At 42.5% G+C, this 7,798-nt stretch overlaps 1 pseudogene; it reads left to right on the top strand.

The window, feature by feature from the left end:
* The first annotated feature begins 5,087 nt into the window (after positions 1 to 5,087).
* Positions 5,088 to 7,453, top strand: LOC123429171 (annotated as a pseudogene).
* Positions 7,454 to 7,798: the final 345 nt, after the last annotated feature.

Here is a 7,798-nt window from a genome sequence, read left to right as displayed (position 1 = left end):
GAAAACAAACAAAAAACATAGCAAACCGAATAAAGAAAAACAGGAAGTAGAAACATAAAAGAAAATCATGAAATGCTATCAAACCAATCTTGAGTGGTCTATAGAACCTTCCCAGAACCCTCAATTGGGCTAGCCCACTAAGAAGATTGCAATTGGGCCAGCCCACTAAGAAGATTGCGCCCTAGCGCCTCCGTAGGCGAGGCCACCATAGGACTCCAAATATGCAAGAAATAACCGTGGAGGAAAATAGAGCCTTGTTTCACAACCGAGCGAGGTTTTTTTTGGTCCACTTTGGGCCTGTTTGGGACTGCTCTGCTTCAGAAAAATCTGCTCCGCTCTAAAAAATACAAGCCAAACAAGGTAGCTCTACGACAAATCCCTCCACAAAAAAATTAAAATCTGAGGTGCAACTCTTTGTTTTTTATGAAGCTCTCTACGAGGTGCTCTATTAAATTGTAAAAGCTCTAGTTGGAAGAAAATTATCCACCACTGCCACTAGTAAGTCGATACCCCTTGTTGCTCCCCTCACATCTAATCAAATAGACCCTTTCCATTAAATTTTCCATTTCTGAAGCTGGAGCTAGATGAAAGCCAAACATTCTCTTTGAAAGGGCTACAACTCCTATATGAAACTGTTCCAAAGTGGATTACGTGGAGCGGAAATGATTTTGATGTAGCAGAACAGTCCCAAATAGGCCCTTTGTGTGTGGAAGAGAATGCTTTGGAATTCATGTGTGGGATCGGACGTTCATGAGGGCATTCGTCAGGATCATCAATTCTATTACATTACGGAAGAAAAACGAGTGTGTGTCTATAAGCTCTCTTCCCAAACTTTTAGGAGGAATGGGAGAGTCATTTATACATTGTTGTCAGCTTCCCATCATTCTCCATGATACATTGAACTATGCACCTATTTTTCATGTAGTTATTGATATGCCTTTGAGTTTTTCACGGATTTTTGTTGACCTTTTTATGGCAATTTGGTACTCTATGTACATTGAGTGGAGTACCAATTAGATTCTAGCCGTGATTAAAGAGGAAATCTAGAATTTATCCGTTGCTTAATTTGTAGCTATCTACACTTTGTCACATCACGTCGCTTTCTTCTCGACTAAGCTAAGTTTACACCGTTTCCTTCACCTCCCGACCGAGGGCACACCGCAGGTGGCTCTTCTTTGGCCGTGGTGGTGCCTATCGGCTTTAGCACGCTGCCACCTACTTTTATCTATTTGTATTGTTGGCACCATGCATAATTCACCGTTAGCACATCTACGGCGACAACCTCTATATTCCGATCAATGTTTGCCACCTCTCCTGTAGGACCGGCCAATGCGTAGTTATATGGCGATTTTTTTTCTTAATGTTAACACATGTGTCCACATCCTCACATAACTATTAAATTATGTTGGTTCATCAAATATCTTCCCAGGAGCTTAACAGTTATTATACATGTATTTTCTACTACCTTTAGACATGAAATTTCTATATATAGTCTTTCAATGCCGGAAAAAATCATTCTTGATAAGTCATTATACCATATGTTAATACATGGGTGTTTCATACTAATTCAGAACGACTGCATGTCTTTGATAGATTTATTCAAGTTAATATACATTGTTGTCCTTATCATTTGTTATCTTTTGATTCTTATAAATCTTATATTATTGGAACCATTTCCTTAGTTCTGATCCCTCAAATGCTAAATGTTGGATGTCAAAATTATGTCTTATGTTCAAAATGTTAATAATTTCAAAATTATGGATATTTGTGCTGATGGAGCTCCACTTTAAATTTATGTGTTCACTTAATTATAGGTCACATGTTTTGATGATTACAATTATCAATTCACAGTCTATGTTCTAAATTCTATATTTTTTATTAAAATTAAACAGTTTCTTTGTTATCAAAAAGTTATGTTTTTATGGCTAGGAATTATCCATCTTAAAACATAGACTATAGCAATAATAAGAAATGGAAGCACCTAGTATGTAATATTTGACTAGTTGAAATTGCCACTTTTCATATTACAATCTACCTGAAAAAGGGAGTACATGATTGTCAAGTTTGGCTAATGCCATCCACTTCATCGTAGTCATACCGAATATTAGATTATACCCCCACATTGCTAGGGAGTTAGGAGAATGAGTATTCAGATTAATAATGTAAAAACCAAAAATGAAAATACATATTATTTGTTTTATTGGATTATTGTATAGTTGTAAAATTTGTTTGACTATGAGTTGCATAAATGGAAAGGGAGCTCATTCCCGTGCATGGTTGCATGTTGAGTTGGGACCTTTTACTTTGCCTAGTTAAATATTGTGGTGACATGTTTGCATGTTGAGAGAAATATGTAAGTGCTAATCATCTATTAGTTATATAGGAGTTCTATTTGATTATTCTATAGCTTTATCACATTTATACTAAAAATCTAAACATGTACAATACCCAATAAATACAACGTGAAAATATATTCCATGATGAATCCAATGATATTGCTTTGCTATTAGGGATTTTGATATTCTTTTTCTATAATTTTGGTCAAACTTAAGGAAGTTTGACTTTAGAGATTACTATTACGCAAAGTATTTGAAAATAGAAGGAGTATTTAGGCTGGTGGTGTAAGTGATGAACGTGCTCGTTTTTGTTAGTAGTAGCCCAGATGACTAGACCACTATGGTAAATGTGAATTGGGTTGTATCCGGTCCAATGATATTTGGTAATGTCCATCTAAAACATGATTTCTTTTCACCCTCCCTATTGCTCCGAGCAAAACGTGATCCCTAGATCGAGCGGCGATGACAATAGGGTGACATATCCTTCCTGAAGAAGCCGCCTTGGAGTTCCCGATTCGTCATGCAAGACTTCTCTTTGTGGTGACATGTTCATCATGGAGGGCCCCGGAGGTTTCAAACAGTGCTCACTTTGATTGCTTGGAGTAATAGGGTTTTTGGTAACTGCTCTTTTCACCCTTGTATCTTGCCTTGAGTGTGTGCGTTGTCATTCGGGTGTGTGAGTTGTGTTGAGTTGTATGTTTGATCGTTGCTTCATGTATAAAGCGGGGCGCGAGCCTTTTTCAGTAAAACATGATTTCTTTGTAGGTCACAAACTGGATTTATTTTTGCCAAATGAAATGTGTATTGGTTTCCATTTCATTCCAATATATGTATTGATATTTTCATAAAAAATACTATGCATACCATTGCTAAATGAATGTGCATGCTTAATTTTGTAAAACTTACTATAGATGTCCGATCTTAAGACAAGAGGTGTTTGTGTACATCTGTATTTATAACTTTAGATTATCACTTACGCAAGACAATTGTGTCTCTTCAACATCATTGATTATTCAAGAAACTTTTGATACAAAGCTCTTAGGGAACTATTATATGGTTTTCATTTATCCCCTTTTCAATAATGTCATCTTTGGTTCAAGAAGAAAACCCAAATTTGTTCATTTTGCTACTTGGTAAGTTGTGTGTTCCTGAAAACACGCGTGGACACTAGTTTTCTTAATATTGAAGCTACCATTTGTTAATAGATAACCCATCTGTTTTTCATTTCTCTTCTTGGCCCCTCGCTCTAGTGTTAGACACCAACGTCTGTTTAACCTCTTGCATGCTACATTTTGTCAATAGTGTTCACTTACGCTTGATTTGCCGATCCCTTAGTTATACATTAATACCAGTAATGAGCCTTAAGCCCAATAATGAGTTCTCGATACCATCGATTCTTTGCCTGATCTCTGAAACCATACTCCTATGGTTTGGAACTGCGTGCATGCCACGGGGTTGATTGGACTACATATGTCGAGATGGCGTTACCATTGTTGCCTAATCTCACGGTGTTTGTCGCGGATTGATGAGCACATATGATTTGCATCTATACAATTTTGTGCGTTTCTTTGCTGATTTCATTTTTCCTAAATTAAATCACATTTGACCACATTGATTCAACAAATTATAATTCAGAGGTCATAATCATGCTGACTCGCCTGCCTGAACGAAACGGATACATAAACTCGCATCATTTATCAATTATTTTTACGAGTGTGTCTTTTATCATATACGTACGTACTTGTGTGTAAATAAACAAACATTTACTTAAGAAGCATTACTAACCAACAAAAAATAGCCAATGGACAAGCTTACTCAGCTAGTCGATACAGACAAACATATTATTTGTCTAATGTCTAGAACTTCAGAGACGAAGCACATCCGGCCGGAGGAAAAGGGAGAAGCAATGGTGTCCACCGCACGGCAGTCGTCGTGAGCAATCTCCAACTCATTCAAGAAAGCAACGGCGTGTGGATTTTAAAAGGTGTCACAACTCTTGATGACTCGTTGATGTCATCAATTCCACCATCCTTATATTAAGCATAGTTTGACCGGACCCGGGCTGCTCAGTGATTAGTTCTAACCTGATGCCTCTTACCTCCTCTTTTCACATGAGACGTGGGAGTATATAATAAATTTGAGCCGTTGATTTCATTAGACAGTGGGTCTAGGTAACACTTATTTTTCTCACCTCCCATATAAAAAGAAAAGATAAGAGCGACATGTTAAAATTACTCATCCTACTTACATACGGTAACCCGGCAAACCACTCCTAAAAGCTGGAAACACGGAAGCCAGAAATATCGAGGCCCTCCTCAATTATTTGCCTGGCTTATATTATAGCTTAACAAAATCAGATCGTGAACCGGCCTCCCTCACCTTGCCTCAAACATGATGTCGCTTTCTGCTTTCCTCGGCAGATGGTGACTAGTGAGTGCCACAGAGAAACATTGCTAGCTACCTCTGTTCTTATCTCACTCTAGTATCTTGGAAGCAAAGATTCCCCTGCTCAGGCTAGCTTAGTCTATTTATTTATACGGTCGATCTCTTCTCCTCTCCTTCCCGCACTACTGCAGGTATGCAGCTGCTGGTAGCTAGCTATTAGCTCATGTGTGTGCCACCTAGCTGCTTGCTGCACGTACGAGATGGCCGCCGCTAATCCTCATCTGCCCCAGGAGCAGGAGGAGCACGATCACAACAATGGCATCAGCATGGAGAAGACCGAAGACGACCACCGACGAGGTGGCGTCCGGCGAGCCAGTCCGCAACTACCGCGGATGGAAGGGCGCCATGCCATATGTCATAGGTGAGCGTTGCAATGCCAGCTACCTGCATCTGTTTGTTTTCCTTGAAACAGTATTGAGGTTTTACTCTGAACAGTACTAACTGAAAGTAACAGGGGTACACGAACAATCCGATTTCGTTTAAGTTTCAAGCAAGTATTGGATGCGTATGTCATATAAATGTGTGAGGCGTTTTTTCCGTATGCAAATTTTAAGTTTGCGGTTGTTAGAATCCATGGTCTTGATTTTTGCATCCCGTCTCTTCGTCATTCGAGGCTTGAGTTTGCTGATCTCATCGATTATTGTTGTAAGATGAAAGACATTGTCTCAGCCTATATATTGACTCTTCTTGTATGAAAATGATACATAAAAATAGAGAATATGTACGATGAAATTTACTGAATTAAACTGATTGAGTAATTAAAAGGGATATTGGACGGTGAATGATGAAACATGTAAAATATAATGAATTGTTACAGGGAATGAGACGTTCGAGAAGCTCGGCACCCTCGGGACACTATGGAACTTGCTAGTGTACCTGATGACGGTGTACCACATAAAAAGCGTCACCACCGCTACCCTCCTCAACTTCTTCTCCGGCACCAGCAACCTCGCCACCATCCTAGACGCCTTCATCAGCGATACCTATCTTGGCCGCCACACTACCCTGGCCGTTGCCACCATCGCCTCATTCATCGACATGATCCTGCTCACCCTCACTGCCGCACTCCACTCCCTCCACCCTCCAACATGTGCTTCCAAAGGCCAATGCGAGGGTCCCACGCCCTCTCAGCTTGCCGCGCTCCTGGTGTCCTTCTTCTTCCTCGTCATCGGCGTTGGTGGCATCCGCCCTTGCAACCTGACATTCGGGGCCGACCAGTTCGACGCACACACCACCGACGACCGGCGTGGCAGCGGCGGAGCTATGTTGATTGTTGGAGGGGCCATGCCCCCCCCCCCCCCCCAGCCTAGATTAAATTACGTGAAGGAAAAAATTTAGGGAGGTCAGATTAGGAAAAGCATAGGCTTTTGCCCCCCCCCCCCTACATCCCTATTTTATGTTTAGCCCCCCCAAAACTTCTTGCCTAGCTCCGCCAGTGGGGCGTAGCATCGCCAGCTTCTTCAACTGGTACTACTTCACCTTCACCATTGCCATGATGCTCTCCGCCACCGTCATAATCTACCTGTAGAGCGACGTTAACCGGGCGTTGGGCCTCGCAGTGCCTGCCGTGCTCATGAGCCTCTCTCGCGTCGTATTCTTCATGGGCACACCGCACATGCCTCTATGTCTATGTTCGTCCGGAGGGAAGCCCATTCTCCAGCTTCGCACAGGTCCTCATCGCCGCCTCCCGCAAGCGCCGCGTCCGACTAGCTCACAATACCTTCGAGCTTTTTGACCCGCCACACCAGAGCAAGATCGTCTCCAAGTTGGCCTACACCGACCAGTTCACATGTCTCGACAAGGCAGTCATGCGGACACCCGAGGATGTACTTTGTTACGACCAGAAGACGCCAGTGAAACCATGGCGGCTATGCATGGTGCAGCAGGTGGAGGAGGTGAAGTGCGTGGCACGCATAATCCCAGTGTGGTCGTCGGGTATTGTCTATTTCATGGTGCTCGCACAACTAGGCACCGACGTCGTGTTCCAGGCAGCAAAGACTGACCGTGGGATAACCAAGTCCTCCAGCTTCCAGATCCCACAGGGCTCCTTCATCATCTTTCAAATGCTTGCCCTCACACTATGGATACCAATGTATGACCGAGTGATGGTGCCGACACTTTTCCGTTTAACCAAGTGTGAGGGTGGCATCAATTTGCTCCAACGGATCGGCATTGGGTTGGTGCTCTCCGTGGTGACGATGCTGCTGTCGGCAGCCGTGGAGCACCGTGGAAGCCGGACGGCTATGATGTCATGCTTTTGGCTGGTACCTCAACAATTGTTAGCAGGTCTGTGAGAGGCATTTGACGCCATCGGGCAGATCGAGTTCTTCTACCGACAGTTCCCCGGAAACATGCGAAGCGTAGCGGGGGCATTCTTCTTCCGATCGAGGCTCGGGCTGGCGAGGTTCGCAAGCGGGCTCATGGTGATGGTGGTGCATCGGGCAACGAAGAAACGGGACGGGCGGCCAGACTGGCTGGCGCAGGACATGGACGAGGGAAGGGTGGACCTGTTCTACCTTGTCACCGCCGCGATAGCCGCTGTCAATCTCATCTACTTTGTGGCTTGTTCACGGTGGTACAGGTTCAAGAAGACCGACGGTGGCGTCACCGCTGGCAATGATGTTGACCTTGACGAAAGCTCAAAGAAGGCCGTGAATGCGGTGCCGGTCTAGTTTAATCTATCGTGATGAATAGATTTGTAGATTAATGGACAGTTAAACATGAATGATTATTGATCCTCGGGGTTCAACATGCAGCCTAGCGTTATATGGTTTATATATATGGAAATGATCAAGCATGTATGGAATATACTTCCTCCGTCTCCAAATATAAGTTTTTTTTACATATTTCACTAGAAAACTACATATGAAACAAAATGAACGAATCTATATCCTAAAATATGTCTATATACGTCTGTATGTAGTCTTTTATTGAGACCTTAAAAAAACTTATATTAAAAATGAAGGGAGTATGTGTGATGTGGGTGTGATGATGAAATAATACGGCAGGAATGCATT

Source organism: Hordeum vulgare, chromosome 2H (assembly GCF_904849725.1).
Source record: "Hordeum vulgare subsp. vulgare chromosome 2H, MorexV3_pseudomolecules_assembly, whole genome shotgun sequence".
NCBI classification, from domain to species: Eukaryota; Viridiplantae; Streptophyta; class Magnoliopsida; order Poales; family Poaceae; genus Hordeum; species Hordeum vulgare.
The sequence above is the reverse complement of the archived record's forward strand: the minus strand, read 5'-3'. Positions and strand labels throughout refer to the sequence as shown.